Below are 22,621 nucleotides of genomic sequence, written 5' to 3' on the forward strand. Positions count from 1 at the left end.
CACAAGCTGAAATATCTATGGACATACAGTATGTGATTCTTTGTTGGGGATGAACTAAAATAATTTCAAATCAAATCTATTCAAAATGAAGTGAGGCTGAATAAGACAGTACAAGTGCTGTTTCACAAGCCTTTCATGTACAGATGTGTTTCCCCTCTTGGGAATTTCACCACCAGAACTAATTGTGAAATGTTACAATTATATGCTGTTAGACACCCATCTGTAAAAACTTGGGTTTTGAAACTCATTAAAGGAACTGGATTTTGAGAGACATTGGACACACTAGGCTTTCCCCTTGAAAGATCACAGTCAGTGTGATACGTAAAATTAAAATGAACTAATATGAATGACGTTAGACATGTGGTTCTTAACCTGGGTTAAGAAAGCATGTACTGGGTCGGCTCCGCGGCCTTCTCCCAGTGGGACATGCCTGGAACACCTCACCAGAGAGGCGTCCAGGTGGCATCCTAATCGGATGCCCGAGCCACCTTATCTGGCTCCTCTCGATTCTAAGGAACAGCAGCTCTACTCCAAGGCCCTCCCAGATGACCAAGCTTCTCACCTCATCTCTTCGGGAGAGCCAGGACACCATATGGAGGAAACTCAGTTTGGCCGTTTATATCCGGGTTCTTGTTCTTTTCGTCACAACCCACAGCTCGAAACCATAGGTGAGGGTACGAATGTAGATCGACCGGTAAATTTTATGCCATGAAAATAGTATGTGATGCGAAAACGTGACAATAAAATGAGAATATAGACATGAAAACGAAAAACTGGAGCAGTTTAAATGAGTTTCGTTTCATTTTCAACATGAAAATCAAATGCAAAAGGTAAAATTAATTGTAGTAAATTTGAAATCCGAAGAAATTTGAACGGGAATTCACTTAAATAGTGGCTTGCCTGCTTAGCTACAACCCCTAGCAAAAAGTATCGAATCACCAGTCTCGGACGAGCACTCACTCAGACATTTTATCTTGTAGAACAAACTCAGATAAAAAGCTTGAAAAAATAATGAATAGGTTCAAAAGTGCAACTCTTTAGCATTTAGAAACACTAAAAGAAATCAATAAAAAAAAACATTGTGGTGGTCGGTAAATGTTACTTTTATAGAGCAAGTGCAGGGAAATATATATGGCCTGACATACAGACCCATATCATCAAGGACAGTCAGGCAGTCATCTTTGTGAATCTCACTGGAACAGCACCAAACCAAAGTTCCAGCATCATCACCTCGTCCAATGCAGATTCTTGACTATTGACACCTTGTCCAATGCAGATTCTTGACTCTTGACAAGGTAACATTTGCTGACCACCACAATGTTTTTTATTAATTTCTTTTAGTGTTTCCGAATGCTAAAGAGTTGCACTTTTGAACTCATTCATTATTTTTCAAGCTTTTTATCTGAGTTTGTTCTACATGATAAAATGTCTGAGTGAGTGCTCGTCGGAGACTGGTGATTCCATACTTTTTTGCTAGGGGTTGTATATCAGTTTTGAATTGGAAAAAAATAAAATAAAAAAAATTAACTTCCGAAGGGTTCGGTGATTTCAGATGTGAAACCAGTGTGGGGTTCAGTAACTTTAGCAAGGTTAAGAACCACTGTGTTAGACAGTCTTGACTGTGAATTTCACTTACTGGACACATTATTAGGTACACCAGCTCAGTCAAGCAATATTCATTACCAGCATAGTTATGTAATTATGCCACTTTTTAATTGACATTGTTTGGTTAATATAATTCTAACAATATTTTAAGTTATATGTGGATGAGATCACTGCAAACCGTGAAAAATTGCCTAATTTTTTTGTAGTTTACAAAATTTACAAACTGAAAAATACTGATTTTTCAAAAAGTTTGGATTACCTACTACTTGTACAAATTGATTTCAGTTAATTTAAGTTTAAAAATGTTCATTAAGTCAACTCAAATATTTTAAAATAAAAATTTCAAAAAGTAAATTGGCGACAGCGAGAAGAGTGTCTTGGGACAGCAATACGGGGGCGTAACTGGCATGTGTCTAAGACGAACCCTATTCTTAACCAAGGACATTTTACTCTCTTTTGCAGGCTTCAGATACACTTATCAACTGCTGACAGGGCTTAACCCCATGCTACGAGGTAGCCACAACAAAAGTTTGTCAAAGTGTATCACAAGTTTGACAATCTGACAGGCCCGTCCTGAAATCTGCATAGTACAGTAGATTTTTTTTTTCCTTGACGGAAAAGGCACTTTCACTTGGGGCAGGATATTTGCTTTTAAGAAGCACTACTGTGTGTGCACAAGGCCTTAATCTAAACTGTTGAAGGCTAATCTAGGTTCGTGTTTACTTCCATATTTTCTCTTTTTGAATTTATGTGTACAATATGTAATTAGTTTACATGGGGTCTTTAAAAGTATTATGTGCTTTTGTGTTATCCCTCATTACACTATCGCCTTTGTAACATGAGACGCATGCAATAATGTTGAAGCAATAGAAAACATTCATATTGGACATATTCATTTTTATTACAAACAGTATATTAAATTTGACAAAATTAGGCTTTTTTCAAGCAAACTTTATATATACACAAATAGTTGATCTTCTTTTCCTTTCGACTTTTCCTTTCAGGGGTCGCCACAGCGAATCAGTAGTCAATCGAACCCTGTCTTCTGCATCCTCTGCTCTCACACCAACTACCTTCATGTCCTCTGTAACTACATCCATAAACCTCCTCTTTAGTCATGTCCTCTGTAACTACATCCATAAACCTCCTCTATAGACATTTTCTAGACTTCCTGCCTCGCATATGCAAATTCAGCATCCTTTTGCCAATATACCCACTATCTGTCCTCTGTACATGGCCAAACCATCTCAGTCTGGCCTCTCTGACTTTATCTCCACATCCTCCAACATGCACTGTCCCTCTGATATGCTCATTCCTGATCCTATACATCCTGGTCACTCCAAAAAAGAACCTCAGCATGTTAATAAAAAATCAGAGCTAGTTACTCAAAAAGAAAGAACAGGTTACATTACACAAACTCAATGTATTTAAAGTTAGTAGATTTTTTTTTTTTTTTTTTAAATACAATAATAAGTTTACAGTACAGAATCTTTTTTATTATTTAGAATGTCCGAGTTAACACTGTACTGAGCTTTAGCATGAATGTGGATGGGCATCTAATAAATGGGTAATGTCAGTCAACACATCAGGTGTTGGTTATCAAAAGTAATTACTGAAGCATCAAGGTTTAAATCTTGGCACTGATTGTCTGCTGCCGAAGTATCTTTGGCAATACTCTGAACCCTTAATTGCTCCCACTAGGGTGTATGAATGTGTAAGCGAATTGGTGAATGTGTGCCTGTCAAAAGCGCTTTGGGCTAGCTGACTGCATGCTGTAGTGTTAGATTTAGGCCAAGTTATTTTAACTAGTGAATTACAGTTTTAGCTGAGAGCCATTGATGAAAAGAATGTGCTCTGTACTTATATAGAGGGGGAGTGTCGACTAATGCAATAAAGCCTAAGTGCATACTTGAACTTGGTTTTTGGACACCTGCAGCTCAAACTATTCCCAAATCTATATTCTGATGCAGCATATACGCAAAATAGTCTGGTGTGAAAAATAAAAGTTGTGGAGTTATCTAGGTCATTGGAGGTAAGTGGATTGACCTGGAGGTATGATCATGCAGAGATTAAAGAAAAATCTTCTTCCATACCAATTTATAAGGCTTCTTTTCCCTTGATGTTAAGTGCCATGTACTAGTATGCTGCTGCATGCAAGCAAAGACTCAGTGACATATTTCTATCCTTTTCTAACAGTGTTTCATTAAACTTGGCAGTTGAAGCAACAATTTGTTAGACATCTATATGAGAACAAATAATGATGCATATACTGTACAACGTACCTTGTTTTGAAATTGTTTTGCCAATATTCTTTCACTTTCTTGAAACAGAGAAGACAATCTAATACCAAAGACTATTGCTCAATTCACATAGAAGAATCCCCTGTGTCACCAATTAACAGATTTATGTTACATAAAAACGATGTCAGGTAGACAAACAAAGGAGACATAGCCTAAAAAATTTCTTTTTAGATGGTTGTGCACAAAAGGTAGGATGTCTAGGATGTATTTCCGCTCATCAATTGTTAAATTAACTAATGAATAACATTGGTAAAAATCAGTCTGAGACCAAATTCAAGTTTGACAGTGACTGTCTGCATGTGATTTGTTAATTTTTTGCAATTGCTTTTGATAAACAAACCACGTTCATAGTTGTCCAGATATTTTAGAAATCCAACCATCTTATATGACCAATATTTTGGAGGGACAGTTGAATAAACAGATATACCCCACATATAGACACGTGCTGATTCCTGGTTTCAATTATATCGTGGTATGAAAACGTCAAGGTTTCAAAAATGCAAAATTTTCTGTTGTACCATCTCTAAGGTATTAGCTATTTTTATGTCCCAAAAATGCATGGTGAAATTCCTCACTTGCAGCTGTAAGGCTCAACCCTCCCCCGCTGGTTGTTGCTCAGTGTCAGTGAGTCAGCTGTGCTACAGGATTGCTGTAGGAGGTGAAAATCCTGGACTTTTTTCCCCACACACAAGAAAACGAAATTGCTGGTATGGGAATACAGAAAACTTACAGATGGCCGTGGCTTAGAGGAGGAGGGCCAACTGACATGTAAAACATGTTTGCGGAGGGTGGCTGCCGAGGAGGCAATACCTCCAACATGATTTTGCATTTATACAAAATTAAAGGTTAGTAAACACTGTCATGAACGTTTCCCACCAGCTGCAAGAGTTAACTCCAGTGTGGTTAGTGTCTCTAGTGGTGGTAAAACGTGTTGGTTTTTTTTGGTATCTTGCAACTGCTTGTGTTGAGAAAGAGAGCGTGTGTATGTACGTGTGAAACATGATACTAGTCATACACATGTGCTTTTTATGGAAAATAATTTTTTTCAAATTTTCAAATAATTTTTAGGTTCACCTAAAGGACTGCATTTAAATAAAAAAGTATAATTTATATATGCAGTGCCTTGCAAAAGTATTCGGCCCCCTTGAATCTTGCAATCTTTCGCCACATTTCAGGCTTCAAACATAAAGATATGAAATTTAATTTTTTTTGTCAAGAATCAACAACAAGTGGGACACAATCGTGAAGTGGAACAACATTTATTGGATAATTTAAACTTTTTTAACAAATAAAAAACTGAAAAGTGGGGCGTGCAATATTATTCGGCCCCTTTACTTTCAGTGCAGCAAACTCACTCCAGAAGTTCAGTGAGGATCTCTGAATGATCCAATGTTCTCCTAAATGACCGATGATGATAAATAGAATCCACCGGTGTGTAATCAAGTCTCCGTATAAATGCACCTGCTCTGTGATAGTCTCAGGGTTCTGTTTAAAGTGCAGAGAGCATTATGAAAACCAAGGAACACACCATGCAGGTCCGAGATACTGTTCTGGAGAAGTTTAAAGCCGGATTTGGATACAAAAAGATTTCCCAAGCTTTAAACATCTCAAGGAGCACTGTGCAAGCCATCATATTGAAATGGAAGGAGCAACAGACCACTGCAAATCTACCAAGACCCGCCCGTCCTTCCAAACTTTCTTCTCAAACAAGGAGAAAACTGATCAGAGATGCAGCCAAGAGGCCCATGATCACTCTGGATGAACTGCAGAGATCTACAGCTGAGGTGGGAGAGTCTGTCCATAGGACAACAATCAGTCGTACAATGCACAAATCTGGCCTTTATGGAAGAGTGGCAAGAAGAAAGCCATTTCTCAAAGATATCCATAAAAAGTCTTGTTTAAAGTTTGCCACAAGCCACCTGGGAGACACACCAAACATGTGGAAGAAGGTGCTCTGTTCAGATGAAACCAAAATTGAACTTTTTGGACACAATGCAAAATGATATGTTTGGCGTAAAAGCAACACAGCTCATCACCCTGAACACACCATCCCCACTGTCAAACATGGTGGTGGCAGCATCATGGTTTGGGCCTGCTTTTCTTCAGCAGGGACAGGGAAGATGGTTAAAATTGACGGGAAGATGGATGCAGCCAAATACAGGAACATTCTGGAAGAAAACCTGTCGGTATCTGCACAAGACCTGAGATTGGGACGGAGATTTATCTTCCAACAGGACAATGATCCAAAACATAAAGCCAAATCTACAACGGAATGGTTAAAAAATAAACGTATCCAGGTATTAGAATGGCCAAGTCAAAGTCCAGACCTGAATCCAATCGAGAATCTGTGGAAAGAGCTGAAGACTGCTGTTCACAAACACTCTCCATCCAACCTCACTGAGCTCGAACTGTTTTGTAAGGAAGAATGGGCAAGAATGTCAGTCTCTCGATGTGCAAAACTGATAGAAACATACCATACCCCAAGCGACTTGCAGCTGTAATTGGAGGAAAAGGTGGCGCTACAAAGTATTAACGCAAGGGGGCCGAATAATATTGCAAGCCCCACTTTTCAGTTTTTTATTTGTTAAAAAAGTTTAAATTATCCAATAAATTTTGTTCCACTTCACGATTGTGTCCCACTTGTTGTTGATTCTTGACAAAAAATTAAAATTTTATATCTTTATGTTTGAAGCCTGAAATGTGGCGAAAGGTTGCAAGGTTCAAGGGGGCCGAATACTTTTGCAAGGAACTGTATATACTGTATATATATATATATATATATATATATATATATATATATATATATATATGTTTTTTTTGTTTGTTTTTTTATTTTACCTTAATATTATACATATGTTCCAATTTGCTAATATGTTTTGAAAAATAAAAATCCTGTTCAATGGAAAAAAGTTTTGTTTTTTTTAAAAAGCCAGATATCTCAAAGTAACACATTTGAGAACTTTAATTGTAATACCGTGATATTCTGGCTTGAGGTTATCATACCAGCAGAATATCATACAGGCACATGCCAACTCACATACCAATAAAGGGAGCACACATCATACTACACTTTTAGAAGTTTTTCTCCAGGCTTTCATTTTATACATAATTGTTTTCCTAATGACCCTTCAGGTACTCTATATTGATGCGTGTATTAACAAAGTTGTGAAAAATGCTTGACACATCAACCTAAACACAAAAAAAATAAAAACGTTCACAGCAGACACTGAATTTTGTCAACAGATACTACCTATCGTCAAAGTTTACTGACTGCAATCAGCTGCTCTCGCCAGTGGGATATTGATATACTGTATGGTAATAATTGACTGGCGCAAAATGTTCTTTTGAGAGTTTCTGTCATGGCCAAAGTGAATAAATTAAAAATGAAAAGGATTCCTATTTAGCATAACGTCAGCTTGCTGTCATTAACAGGTACTTGATATCGTACTGATCCACTCTCTTGTTGAGCTCCAAAAAGGTGCGTGTGTTGTGTTTACTGTCGTCTATTGTCAAGGAGGAATGTATACAAAATGCTCAGTATTTTTGCATGTGGAATAAAAATAATCTTCATACACTTCTGGCCAAAAGTATTGGCCCTGCTGCAATTCTGTCAGATAATGCTCAATTTCTCCCAGAAAATTATTGCAATTACAAATGCTTTGGTAGTAATATCTTTATTTATTTTGCTTGCAATGAAAAAACAAAAAAATAGAATGGGAAAATTAAATCATTATCATTTTACACAAAACTCCAAAAAATGGGCTGTACAAAAGTATGGGCGCCCTCAGCCTAATACTTGGCAGCATAACCTTTAGACAAAATATTTGGGAACAACCGCTTCCAGTATCCATCAATGAGTTTCCTACAATTCGTCTTTGGCCAACTGCTTCAGGTCTCTGAGATTTGAAGGGTGCCTTCTCCAAACTGCCATTTTCAGATCTCTCCACAGGTGTTCTATGGCAGGGGTCCCCATCTCCCAGGCCGCGGACCGGTACCGGTCCGTGACGCATTTACTACCGGGCCGCATAAAAATAATAATGTAATAACGACCGCATTCTGGCTGAATTAACCCTGTGCCCCTACTTAACACACCAATATCCCTGTCTACTCTAGATATAATACTATGGCATAGATTAGAATGTCGTCATAGAAATCCATTGATTGGACTGCTTGTAGTACATTTTGTTTGTGTATATAATATATCTATGTGCGCTTGTCCTTGATAATAACATATTGCTAGGCCGCGGGCGCAGCACATTTGTTCCCGGAAATAATTAGCCCCCACACGAGCGAAGATGACTGAAAAACAGACGTCTTTGGAGATATTTTTACGGCGAAAAGGGCACCTGACGAGCTACAACCTCGAAGACCCACGAACTGCGAAGGAGTGGATTCGTGACCCATGTGTGAATAAACCGAGTGATTTGAGCGTGTCTGTACAAAAGGAAGATCAACTTGTAGAGATTGCAAATGACGGCGACCTTATTAAACGTACATTTGAGACAACAACTCTACCGAGGTTCTGGATTAAAGTCAATTTGGAATATCCTGACATCGCTACAAGAGGATTGAAAACCTTGCTACAATTTCCAACACTGTATCTTTATGAAGCCGGCTTCTTAATTAATGTTTAACGACAAGGCAAAGTCGTTAATGGTGAGAGCGGTGTGCAGTTGTTGTGTGCAGCTTACATGGCAGGATGTATCAGAGGAGAACGTAAGTCCTTCCATGATCAAACGTAAGTTAATGTTCCTTTCTTTCAAGAAAGTTTGTAGTGTTTACTGTGGAATCGCTGCATTTGCGCATTTTGCGGCTATGTTTAACGTTGCGCGCATGCGCAGAACCGCATCATTGCAATTTTTGATGGGTTGCAAAATTTGTCAGAACACCGGTCCGTGAATAAAAGACCCAAATAACACTGGTCCATGGTGCAAAAAAGGTTGGGGACCCCTGTTCTATGGTATTCAGGTCTGGACTCATTGCTGGGCACTTTAGAAGTCTCCAGTGCTTTCTCTCAAACCACTTTCTGGTGCTTTTTGAAGTGTGTTTTGGGTCATTGTCCTGCTGGAAGACCCATGACCTCTGGGGAAGACCCAGCTTTCTCACATTGGGCCCTACATTATGCTGCAAAATTGGTTGCTAGTCCTCAGACTTTATAATGCCATGTACACCATCAAGTAGTCCAGTGCCAGAGATACCAAAGCAACCCCAAAACATCAGGGAACCTCCGCCATATTTGTGGGGTCAGTGTTCTTTTCTTTGAAGGCCTCATTTTTTCCCCTGTAAACTCTATGTTGATGTCTTTCCCCAAAAGCTCTACTTTTGTGTCATCTGACCAGAGAACATTCTTTCAAAACGTTTTTGGCTTTCTCGGGTAAGTTTTGGTAAACTCTAGCCTGGCTTTTTATGTCTCTGGGTCAGAGGTGGAGTCTTCCTGGGTATCCTACCATAGAGTCCCTTTTCATTTAGACACAGGACTGCAGGACAGCTTGAACTTGTTTGGATATTAGTCAAGGTTATTCATCCACCATCCGTACAATCTTTTGTTGAAATCTCTCGTCAATTTTTCCTTTCTGTCCTCATCTAGGGAGGTTAGCCGCAGTGCCATGGGCTTTACACTTCTTGATGACACTGCGCACGGTAGACATAGGAACATTCAGGTCTTTAGAGATGGACTTGTAGCTTTGAAATTGCCCATGCTTCCTTACAATTTTGCTTCTCAAGTCCTCAGACAATTCTTTGATCTTCTGTTTTCTCCATGCTTAATGTGGTGGTACACACAAGGACACAGGAAAGAGGTTGCGTCAACTTTAATCCATTTCAAATGGCTGCAAGTGTGATTTAGTTATTGCCACCACCTGTTATGTGCCACAGGTAAGTAACATGTGCTGTTAATTACACAAATTAGAGAAGCATCACATGATTTTTCAAAGGGTGCCAATACTTTTGTCCAGCCCGTTTTTTGAGTTTTGTGAAAAATGATAGTGACTTAATTTTTTTCCCCATTCTCTTTTGTGTTTTTTCATTGCAAGCAAAATAAAATAAGCTATTACTACCAAACCATTTGTAATTGCAATCATTTTCTGGGAGAAAGTGAGCATCATCTGACAGAATTGCAGGGGGGGCCAATACTTTTCGCCAGCAGTGTATTGTACGTTAGACACTTAAAAACTGTGGCAATTATGAGCCTTGAAATATTTTTAGAATTAGGAAAAAAGACAAATGCATCAAAAACAATATCGTAGGCAATTTTCCTGGTCTAACAGCCTGTTTATCTTTTCATCGTTTATTCTTACCAATATATACATTCAGTTCTGTATCAGTGAAATATCCTTACCAAATTATCCCTTGGAGATGTAATGCGTTACATTTATTCCGCTACATTTACCTGTGTAACTTTCTTAGATAAATGTACTTAGAAGAGTAGTTTTACCATGGCATACGTTTTACTTTTAGAGTGGTACCTTGACCTACGATCGCTTCGACACACGATCTTTTCGACATCAGACATAAAATTTGACTCGCCATTTGTTTCTACATTCGACGACATGCTCTAAATAAGACGACCTAGGACAGCGACACAGTTTGTTTTCCCGCAAGACAGACGCACAGCGAATTTTCTTGTGAGAGAAATCAACAGGGGTTCCAACAATGTCAGTGCAGGTGGTGGAAAAAAAGGAAAAAAGGTGATGCTTACCATTGAAATGAAAATGACAGGAAAATATGAGCGTGGGGTGCGCATCCGGAACTGGCTTGACAATACAGCCGTAGAATGTCTACTCTCGACGGTCCTCATCCGACCTCCTTTATCCCCTTCTTCATAAGTTAAGGTGACAGTTATTATTGTAGTAACATCGCCAAAGATATCGCCAGCTTCGTCAGGTTTCTAATCATTTATTCCATCAACTTGTGCAACGCCAACTCTCCCCAACAACTGAACAAAGTAAACAAAATGAAAGTAAAAAGTCCCATCTCACTCAGGTCACTCTGTCAAGTCAGCCACACGATGCATTCACGTACACCATGAAAACACATTCGCCCTATTAGAATCCGATTCGTTACATTATTACAGGTATTATTATTATTATTATTATTCCATTTTTTATTCATAATTGATTTGTTTTGCTCTGTGTAATTGCTATTTGCTATAGTAGCAGCAGCATTTATTAATGATTTAGTGTAGGTTTTCAGAATGTGGAACGCATTAATGGAATTATAATGTATTCTTATGTCAAAATCGACATACGACCATTTCGATTTGCAAACAAGGTCCTGGAACGAATTAACTTAGTATTTATAGGTACCACTGTCCTTGAGTAGATTTGTAAAAAACTAACGCTGCTCTTACTCTGCTACTTTGGGCTGCACTGGAGTCGCTACATTTTATTGTCTCTTCATTTTTACCAGCACAGTGGCTCACCCAGTCTCACCAATCAGACACAGCAACAATAATCAGACGACTCCATTATACCAATTAGACGTAACAATACAGATACATCACCACACACACAACACAAGCTTGCAGTCCAGTCCTATGATCACGTCGGTGTTCTAACATCTCAACAAGTGGCATCTTTAAAGCAACATAAAAAATAAGGTATTTCAGATGGTGCGCTGTTGTCAAAAATAAAATGTGCGGATTTCAAACTCTCTGCTAGTTTTTATTTGGCACTGATAGACCGCGGAAAAGCAGAGCAAGTTTTAGTTTCATGGTGGAAAATGAGTTTATTCACTCGAGGACAGTCAAGGGCTTGGGACGGGTGATTTTCATTTCCATTTTTTTCAGTCGGAGTTTAAAAATGGTATAATTTTGGCCTAATATTCACCTAATAGGTCATAGTATATATGTATTTCAGTATATTTAATATATTTAAATATTTAAATCGATATATTTACTTTACAATCAGTGTATTAGAAATTAGCCAAATATTCTCCATGAATGAGATCACAACAATGGAAATCGAAGAAATAACAAATCTTAACTCAGAAATAAGGAAACAACTCATAACCTACAATCTTTTTCGTAGGCGTGGATCATGAACCTGAAATCCTTCCAGAGTGAACTGCAGCTGGCATTAGTATATACATAAACAGCTAAAGAAGTATGCCGCTCTGAAAAAAAAAAAAAAAAAACGGTGGCTCTATTTCCCATATGAGATAATAGATAGTGTGATTAACTCCCACAAGGTTTCATTAGTCTACCTGGCCAAAGGGCAACAAGCATATGTTCCACTCCATCTGGTACATCCCTTGACCACGCTTGCCTGCACTGATAAAAGGAAACATTTTCTGCATGTCAATTCCAACAGATCCACAGGTTAAAGGACCATTCACTATTAAGTACTGTTCTACTGTGAATTATGTCCAAAAACAATATCAAAAATAAAATTTCAGGAGAAGAAAACAAAATATAGTAGTTAAAACAATGAGAAAATGTGTAAAACGACTAACAATAGTATTAAGATATATTCTGCTTGCCCCTGTAAAATCCTCCAGTTACAAATAATACAGACACATTCATTCTTGCACGGCATTAGATCAGAAATCTTCATGATTGAAGATTGATTTAATTGACTTTTTTACATAATCGAACATGTACGCACACATTCATTACAGAGATTGAGTTTGCGATAATGTGATATAAACTTATAAATGAAAATGCATTTTCTATACTTTTACTTGGGGATGCTTATTATTCTCACTTAATAATTGGATTCTCTTTCCAAGGCATACACCAGCAACCAAGGCTTCCTTTACTGAGCTTAAAATTCGAAGTGTTTTGTGATATACATTTTAATGAGGCACTAAAGTCATTTTCCAATTTGTCAAACTCTTTTATGCATAAGATGGATCGAAACACTCGTGTGCCCTGGTTAAGGTGAGCATTTGCAAGTTAAATCGTTCTGCAGACGGTAAATTTAGAAATGGGTCCGGGTGTGACATCACACAGGTACCTGCCTTCTTCATTTCTTCCTCCACGCCCACTAAAAGCGAGAACACCGAGGAGGCAGGCAAGCAAGCCTTACACTACTTCCTGATTTAAACTGAGCAAAATCAAGTGTACAGTAAATAAATAATTAAATGTGTACATGTTCATTTGCTGTCGTTTAGTACAATACTTTTGACCTCCACCCCGATGCCACTGTTCGCCATCTAGCCGGCCAGGGGCACTTTTTACAGCTTGCACGCCGGCAAATGTTGGCTTACTTGCAACAGTCCTAGATCGACTTTTTGTTTTTTTTCCTGTGCATCACATGGCCTCTAGCCTTGATGCATTGAGTGAATAAGTTGGCATAAGTGAGAGGATGTTTTCTATAAGAAATATTAAAGGAATACCTAAGTATTTTCCAAAGTCTTGAGCAAAATCTTGCCTCTTGACAGACATATGCATCTCTGCTAGAGTGTGAAGTGATTGAATATTTTATTTATGTATAATTGTGACAAATGACATTCTCAGTACTTTTAGCGCAAAATGTTGTGCAGACCTTGTGAAACGGCATCCATGGCTATATAAAATACAGTGAAAAAATAAAACTTAAGTGCCACTTTAAGTAACACTTTATTACAGACCCTAAGGTCTACTTGATTCCAGAGTAGTTCAGAAAGAACTTGATTTTCCTATCTTGTGTCTGCATGCAAGCAGGATTGACAGTGGCTCTAAAACTGTTTTGTTGTTGTTGTGATTTACATACGTATATGCTAACTCTTTTTCGTAGATGCATACTTGTTCAATGACTTATTGACATACTGAGCTGTTTTACATAAAGATCAAAGCTAAGCTAAATTGAAGTGTTCATCAATATTTTTCTCTACTTCTCATCTTTAAAAGATAGTAATAAGATGGCTTCCCCCATTGCACTTAGTTCATTCTCAATGACAGTTATCCTCTATTTTTACAAGAAAGTGTGCACATACTGTATGCTATATGGGCCATTATTACTTGTCAACAGAAATGCATGAAATGGAAGGAAACCCAATTACTGCACTAAATCACATCTGTCTACATGTTGAAGTGGGAAAAATGCATCAAGCGTGATTGATCTCAGTGCTGCTTTGCCATCTGGATATCATCTCAATCACCCACATCACCCGCTTTCAACTGAATCCACCAGGGCTAGAGACCCTAATTGAATGTGTCCAAACAAGATGACATAGATAACTCCCACGATTGCTTCAGCCATATGTTACAACACTTGGAGGGTGATAAAGGAATTGTTTTAACTCACAAATAACTTACAAATCTTGATGCCATAAACACAGGTTGACCTGCTTAATGGTATTTTGTTTCAATCATTACTTCATTCAGATAAACAGGAAGCATAGGTTATCTGCTGCTATCGTATTTTTATCATGTTTTCTTATCAAACTCATTTTTCAGTGCATATTTTGCAAATTTTCCCGAGGACGAGGAACGCCGGAGGCTTTTTATTTTGTGTTGAGACAGAATTGCATCAGTCAGGCGATGTAGTGAAAATAAGGGCCTAAATGAGATATTATTATTCAGTTAGAATAATAAAAGCAAACTCTGTATTGCACAATTGCAATTCCTGCAATGTTTATGGACATCCAATATTGTAATATTATTCCGAGAGACTGCTAGCATTATATTACAAGCCACTATCAAGCAATGGAATTGAACATAATTTACCGAACATCTCTGCAGTTATCCTTAACATTTTGCAAACATCAATGTGTTGAGACATGGAAATTACAAATAATATAGTTTTCGCAAATATGAACAAAATATAATATGAAAAACTGTGATAAAATGTATGAGTCCTGCGTCGTAATGATTTTAGATACTGTATGTTGTCAACAAATATGTCAGGGCTTCAAACTGTATTTCACTTCATTTGTATGTACATATATATATATATATATATATATATATATATATACATATATATATATATATACATATACACACTGAGGAGCTATCGTGGAAGGACAAGCCCTTGCATGGTATGTACCACCGACAAATTGAGGGGGTAGCTGACATGTGAAAAACATACCAGTGGCTGGAAAAAGCTGGAATGAAAGACAGCACAGAGGCACTGATCATGGCAGCACAAGAACAGGCCCTAAACACAAGATCAATAGAGGCCGGGGTCTAACACACCAGACAGGACCCCGGGTGCAGGCTATGCAAAAAGGCCCCTGAGATAGTCCAGCATATCACAACAGGGTGTAAGATGCTGGCAGGCAAGGCATACATGGAACGACATAACCAGTTAGTAGGCATAGTGTACAGGAACATCTGTGCCGATTACGGACTGGAGACCCCAGAGTCAAGGTGGGCGACACCTCCAAAGGCGGTCGAGAACAACCGAGTCAAGATCCTGTGGGACTTCCAGATCGAGACAGACAAACTGGTGATGGCCAACCAGCCTGACATTGTGGTGGTGGATAAACATCAGAAGACAGCAGTAGTGATAGATGTAGCAATCCCGAGCGATAGCAACATCAGGAAAGAAGAACATGAAAAGCTGGAGAAATATCAAGGGTTGAAGGAAGATTTGGAGAAAATGTGGGGAGTGAAGGCAACAGTGGTGCCAGTAGTGATCGGGACGCTAGGGGCAGTAACCCCCATGCCGGGTGCATGGCTCCAACAGATACCAGGAACAACATCCGACATCTCCGTTCAGAACAGCGCAATCCTAGGGACAGCTAAGATCCTGCGCATAACCCTCAAGCTCCCAGGCCTCTGGGAGAGAACCCGAGCTTGAAAATAGAGACCATTCGGCCCAGCTATGCGACACGACGATGGCGGAAAACACTCAGGTGACTTGAAGTTGGCCAAATTTCAAAATTGTCCTATATGCATGTGTGATACATAATTGGAAAGTTTAAAATCTGTTTCTGTGGGAAGAAAAAAATTGAACAAGAGGGTGTTTAAAAAATTTTTTTTGAATTAAACAGCAAAACCCTAAGTGGAGGAGAGAGCATAATTAAATACACCATGATTTTGATGGCATATTATCGAGTACTTACCTCTTTTCGATCCAAAAAGTCCATGTAGCATATATCGCCGAGTGAAACACAACTGTGAATGACCACAGCCGGATTTGTGGGGGATTTTATGGGTGAAACATGGTAATATAAGAAGGGTCGCGATCAGGGACGTTATCGGGGGGGAAATGGGTGGGCAGTGCCCACCCACGGACACGCTCTGCCCAGCCAAAGAAAACTGGATGTAGTACTAAAGGCAGTCTGGGCACCGCGTATGGTATACCATTCATATAGTACTGGTGTGTTCTAAGTCTTAACCTTTGCGTTGTTATGCGCTTGGCGCTACATAATGTATTTGGAGTTTGTCTTTACACGGTATCAAAGATTGCACCTGTCTTGACCTGCCTGCTGATTTTGGTGCATTATGAAGCATTCTAAGTCAAATTGAGCTCAAAGAGGCTGCGGAACAAAGAATAATTACAATAATAATAATAAAACCGAGGAACCACAATAGGTTACCTAAAAAAAAACATTGTCACCTGCATGTCCATTCTTTCTTTATTTATTTATGAATTTTTCTTCAGGCATGACAAATTCAAACAAACTTACAGCATTTATATGTGTTTACAATTAATTCAACCCGAAAAGAAAATACTGTTCAGTTATGGATGTGTTCTTAGGCAAATAAAGTCAAATCAACTCTTATTTGTTTAGCCCAAATCACAACAATAGTTATCTCAAGGAGAAAACAAAACATGTTTTAAGGTGCAGTAGCCCTACACTGGATTTAGACCTACTTGAGCATTGTAGCTTTTTACATAGTGTTCTATCAAACACAACAGTTCTTTTGGCTTAAAATACAGCAGTTTATTTTGAAGAGGGGTGCAAGAGCAGAAAAAGCTTTTTCAGTCTTCTCTGTGTTTTCTGCCATATATACTGTATAGATATACATACACACACACACACACACACACACATATACATAAAGTAGGTATATGTATGTATACTGTGTTTTGTTATCATTCCTTTTTAAAATTACCTTTGTCCGTAGATGTAATTTCGTCCCTATTACGCCGTTCTTCTTCATGGCAACACACACGTTGCCAATGGATTTCTTATGTGCTGACAGGCGGTGGGAGTGGAAACAGGTGCACCAAAGCAGGCAGACAAGGCAGGGCAACAGGTGAGACTCAAATATTTTAAAAAAATGAAATCACAACAAGATACTGGGGAAAAAACTAATACAAAAAAATGTGTACAATTTAACAAAGCAATAAACACTAGGGATAAACCTACTCAGGGAAAAACAGGATCGGTGGCGCAACATGCGACAAGCTTGCTGAATGAAACCGCGTTTCTGTGAGCAGAACACTTTTAGAAAAAAAAAATCACGTGACTTTGGCAGTCGCCACGTCACTTGTCATTGAGCTGTCAAACAATGTGTATATAACAAATCATGTGTGCCATGTGTCAACTGGATGGAGCTTTTCAAAAATATTTACTTTGAAGCAGAATTCTTCCCTTGGAGCCACTCTAAAATGGAGTCCAAAAATAAAAGGAAACTTTCAGCCACCAAGACAAGTACATGCGACATTCCATTTATAACACTAACTCTGATTTTTACATTTTTGACACACATTCCCATTTTTGACACACATTCCCAATTATTCATTGACTATATCTTTAAAACATAGAAACAATGTATATTTAAATCAGCTGAATATATAAACAATACAATGACTGAAATAATATTCAAGGTCACTGATGAAATCTTTAAGATTTATGAAATGCCTTATCTACCTTTCACTAATGACGGGTTATAGAGAACAGTCATGGATGCTACATGATAGCAACACTGAATTGTCAGAGACTGAAAAAAGTGGAGAACTAAATAGAAACAAACTGACGAGACAACAAGGAACACCTGGACGCGACACAAGTGGTTTGGAGAAGCTAATTGGTCAACACAAAGGAAGGCCTGATGAGGATAGGTTGATATGAAAACCTAATCAGACAAGACAGGAACTCAAACTACATGGAAACTAGATTCAACAGAGAACAATTAACTCAATGTATACCAAACCAAATTAAAACACAAACCTGGCAGGACTATTAGACATACCATCTTGACAACTAAGACAGAGCTCCACTTCACACTAATGCACTTCTTTCTCTCAACCCATTGTCGATCCCGCTGGTATGAATTTTATAGGCTAGCAACAATTTGGAATATCAAACGCTAAAGACGGATGTCTTTTGAACACTTCTCCGCTCCATAAAGCTGAATATTTTTCACCATAGACCAGTGGTGCCCAAGTCTGATCCTTGAAAGCCCCTATCCAGCTTGTTTTCCATGTCTCCCTCCTTTAACACACCTGAATCAAATAATCAGCTCATCAGCAAGCTCTGCAGGAGCCTGATAACGATCCTGATTATTTGATTCAGGTGTGTTGGAGCAGGGAGACATGGAAAACAACCTGACTTGGGCACCCCTGCAATAGACTGGAGTCAAAAGTCCTAAGTCCTGTATATTGCCAATCAGAACACAAGATACCAAAAATTCACTCGACTCAGAGCTTAATATGTTGTGAGTGATATGGCCATGTAGTTCAATTTAATTTGTTAAACCCTTGCCACACCTTCTATTGATCCTCAGTAATTTCAGGTTACATGGCAAAAAAAACGTTCACCGTCACATGCACACCAATGACCAACCCACAAAAGTATTCCTATACAACTACGGGTGACAGTCGGCTAGAAAGGTCCGGTACACCGTTCCGGTAACAAACTCGGGGGCGGACTGGGGCGGTGCTTTTATCTGGAAATTATTACATCCATGTTAAAAAAACAAAACTGCCAGGCTGCCATAAACACATCTCTAAGAAGAAAACAATCTACTAACGTCAGATTTACATACACAAGTGTTGACAACAAGCCTAATAAAGTGCTTGTGTAGCGTCATCCGTTTCCACCAACATTTATTATTTATGTATTCCACGGAGTTCTCCCAGCATGTGTATCTGAGTCCAACGACACAGTTGACTTGCGTCGATGTGCGAATGGGCGTAGCAAACCACCCTGCCTGGTCTCCAGTTGTTCGTTCAATTGGCTGACGTACTGACATGTGATCAGCATGGATAGTTAGCTGTGATTGTTTCAAATGCACATGTTTCTGGGACAACAAAAAAAGCAAAGCTTTTTGAATTAATACTTTCACCCCAGCTATATATATTATTCAGCTAGCCCCCTGAATGAGTTTTTTCCACAAGATAAATGTTACTATCAGTGTCGATATTTTCAAAGGAATGTTGACATACAGTAATTCACACACATTCACACTGGGAACCCTTTTCATAGGGTTTTCATAGACTGCTCCCACACACCGGCATAAAACATGATGCAAGTGTATTTTCGTGCCAGCACAGACCACAATGCACGTCAAGGTATTTTGAAATTTTGGGGAGCGATCATTGGCAAGATAGGAGTGCTGATGCAGTGAAGTGTTTTCCTTGCATACAATTTCACAAATAACAATTTTGTGCATGATAGGTGAACTTTTACTATGTTGCCAAACAAGGATGTCTAACTTTCGTGCAAGGTAAGACAAGTGGCTCAAGGCTGACGCCTACTCAGCTCCGCTGACATGAGAGATGGAGGTCAAACTACGTGAACAATGAGGACTGAACAGTATAGTATGAATAGTTAAAGAAATCAATCCGTCCATCAAATTAAATCATCCCTCTAGCCATATGAGAGCGGTGGTTGGTGGTGATATGGGGTTAACACACCGACACAAGTGATCGGGACTTCACCGCACATCTCTTCAGATTCATATAATCTGCCAATTAGGTCTGCTTGTACTTCCTTACACCAAGCATAAATCATGTCAACCTTCTATTGAGAAAACACATTTCCCCTTTCGTCAGGTAAAGGAAACATGAGGAAGCTTACTTATTGGTGCAAATGAGTCATTAGTGTTCAAGCCTTCAGGGACAGATCCTGTTGTCTTTTCAAAGTACATGATTGTGCCTTTCCACAGAAATTCTAAAACCTTGTCTATCAGACCAATTTTCTTGTCTCGGAATCGGGCTTGTTTGTATTAAACAGCAAAGGAAATTAGGACCGTAAGTCTACAATTTTACTGCAATATTTTGCATTTCTCTTGATGTTTCAGCAACTCATCTTAATGGTAAACAGTCATCGCTATGCTGTAAAGAAAGAAAGAAAGAAAGAAAGAAAGAAAGAAAGAAAGAAAGAAAGAAAGAAAGAAAGAAAGAAAGAAAGAAAGAAAGAAAGAAAGAAAGAAAGAAAGAAAGAAAGAAAGAAAGAAAGAAAGAAAGAAGTTGACAATACATATCGGGAGGGTAAAGACTCACAGTGGTGTAGGGCTGAGGTTTAAACAAAACAGCTGGTGGTCTGAAGAGCCTGAGGTAGAGCCTCAGGGTGGGAGATGACCAGCCTACTCATTTACAAGCTAAAACAGGAGGAGAGAAACAGCAGGATTCTTGGAGAAGTAAACCCTGGATTCATTTCAAATTTGAGGAAAGACCAAAAAAACACTGATTTGCCAGGTGCTATCACAAAGTGAAATGCATCATTAGCCACTGAAACACACTTTTGTCACCAGGACTTGAATGAATTAATAAATTGATATGAATTAGGGCTGTCAAAATTATCGCGTTAACGGGCATTAATTAATTTTTAAAATTAATCACGTTAAAATATTTGACGCAATTAACGCAGATCCCGCTCAGACAGATTTAAATGACAGTACAGTGAAACGCTTACTTGTTGTTATGGAGTTTTGCCGCGCTCTGCTGGCGCTTGGGTGAATGACCATCTCGCATATTGCCTCAAACATACAATGAGGCCGTTCATGGACATTAAGAGTGAAGAGAATGCCACCGGCCGCTTGGGGGCAGCGCCGTTCCATACTCATGTTATTTCTTCTAAACGTGGGAGAATTAGTAGTTGTGAGACGTTTATGCTGTATTCACAATGCAATGCAGATTGCTATTTGTGCTCCACACATATTTCGGTAAGTTTTCTTTCTTTTAGTGGCAATTATGTGTCTCTTGTTGTATTTTGGGTAAGATATGTATGTGTTATACAGTAAAGGCGAGTGGACACAGGCGTTCTTTGGACCGCGCCGTTTATTGGCAACTCCTTCACAACAAACATACAGTGGGGAGAACAAGTATTTGATACACTGCCAATGGGAAAACCCATTGGCAGTGTATCAAATACTTGTTCTCCTCACTGTAAGTATCGTTTAGTGAAAGCACAACAAAAATAATATTCCTATCTCTCCAAAAAAAAAATAATGTTCACAAAAAGAAAAGCACTTCAATCTATAGTAATGAGGCCCTATTCTGACATAGTTTAACAACAATGCAAAATGAACTGGCATTCCATATCAAAATAGCTATGCAAAATACACGTAAAACTTAGACTTTGGTCACTCTATTTTTATTATTGTTATTTTTATTCTTCTTATTATTATATTAACTCTACTTTTGATTGAAAATTTTACAAATTTTATTAAAACGAAAACATGAAGCGGGGTTTTAATATAAAATTACTATAACTTGTAACTATAACATTTATCGTTTAAGAACTACAAGTCTTTCTATCCATGGATCACTTTAACAGAAAGAATGTTAATGTCATTTGTGGATTTATTGTTACAATAAACAAATACAGTACTTATGTACAGTATGTTGTATGTATATATCCGTCGTGTGTCTTGTCTTTCCATTCCAACAATAATTTACAGAAAAATATGGCATATTTTAGAGATGGTTTGAATTGCGATTAATTGCGATTAATTACGATTAATTAATTTTTAAGCTGTAATTAACTCGATTAAAAATTTTAATCGTTTGACAGCCCTAATATGAATTAATAAAGAGGTTTTGGTGCAACACTACATGAACCAAAAACAATGACTACTTTACATTCAATGCAATTTTTCTTCCTTTACAAAGACAGCATTACAATTGACACCTAGAAAAATATTCCATGAAAAATATACAGTATTTACATCTATATTATATTTACAGTGCAGGTAAAGAGAAAGGAATTGATTATAAGAGACCACCAAAAACTGAAAAAGTACAAAAATAAACAAATCAACTAAAAAGTCTAAGATAGAGCGCTAAATTCAGTTAACTTTTCAGTGGTTTACGCTTAGCACTTAAAGCAACACCAAGGAACTTTTCAACCTTTATAAAATAATTTCATAACATTCGTGATGATGTGTTGACTGACAATTAATTGAAAGACACCTCTGTTATGGCCTCAGGTGGTTTGAATCGCTTTCACCAGCACTAATCAACTTTGAGGAGGGTGGCTGGAACCTTCCCACAAAAAATCTCCAAATGTGCTGCTTTACGGCATCTGTCACTTCACACTTTCCTCATTCGTTATAAAGACAGACGTCGATGCAAATGCTTTCGCGCGAATTCTGGGTGGAGATACGGTACAAAATCAAACGTTTCTTATTTTCAACATCGTCATATGATATCCATATGTTGGAATCATTACCTCATCACTATTAATTCTTCACAAAGCCGTTGGAAACAGAGTTGTCGTTCAATACGAGTGCAGGAGATCAGGATTTTATGATACTGTGCGCTGGTCCTCAGGGGAAATTAAGTGTTCTTTAAGGCAAAACACAAGGCTTTTGTCCAACTGCGCCACTAAAATCAACCAAAACTGAAAGTTCCCTAGTGTTGCTTTAATTAAATAAACCCCACATTTGCCTG

At 38.3% G+C, this 22,621-nt stretch overlaps 1 protein-coding gene across 4 annotated transcripts in view; it reads right to left on the minus strand.

Moving 5' to 3' along the window:
- Nucleotides 1-22,621, minus strand: part of gpc6a (glypican 6a) — a 168,786-nt gene that overhangs the window by 128,964 nt on the left and 17,201 nt on the right. Inside the window, exon 1 of one of the 4 annotated variants that reach the window (XM_057832564.1) lies at nucleotides 16,894-17,053. The exons of the other annotated variants lie outside the window; for them this stretch is intronic. The gene's annotated coding sequence lies outside the window, so the exon portion shown is untranslated. Of the gene's footprint in view, nucleotides 1-16,893; nucleotides 17,054-22,621 lie in introns of those variants that run through there. 4 annotated transcript variants of the gene reach the window in all.

Source organism: Corythoichthys intestinalis, chromosome 1, assembly GCF_030265065.1.
Source record: "Corythoichthys intestinalis isolate RoL2023-P3 chromosome 1, ASM3026506v1, whole genome shotgun sequence".
Lineage (NCBI taxonomy): Eukaryota > Metazoa > Chordata > Actinopteri > Syngnathiformes > Syngnathidae > Corythoichthys > Corythoichthys intestinalis.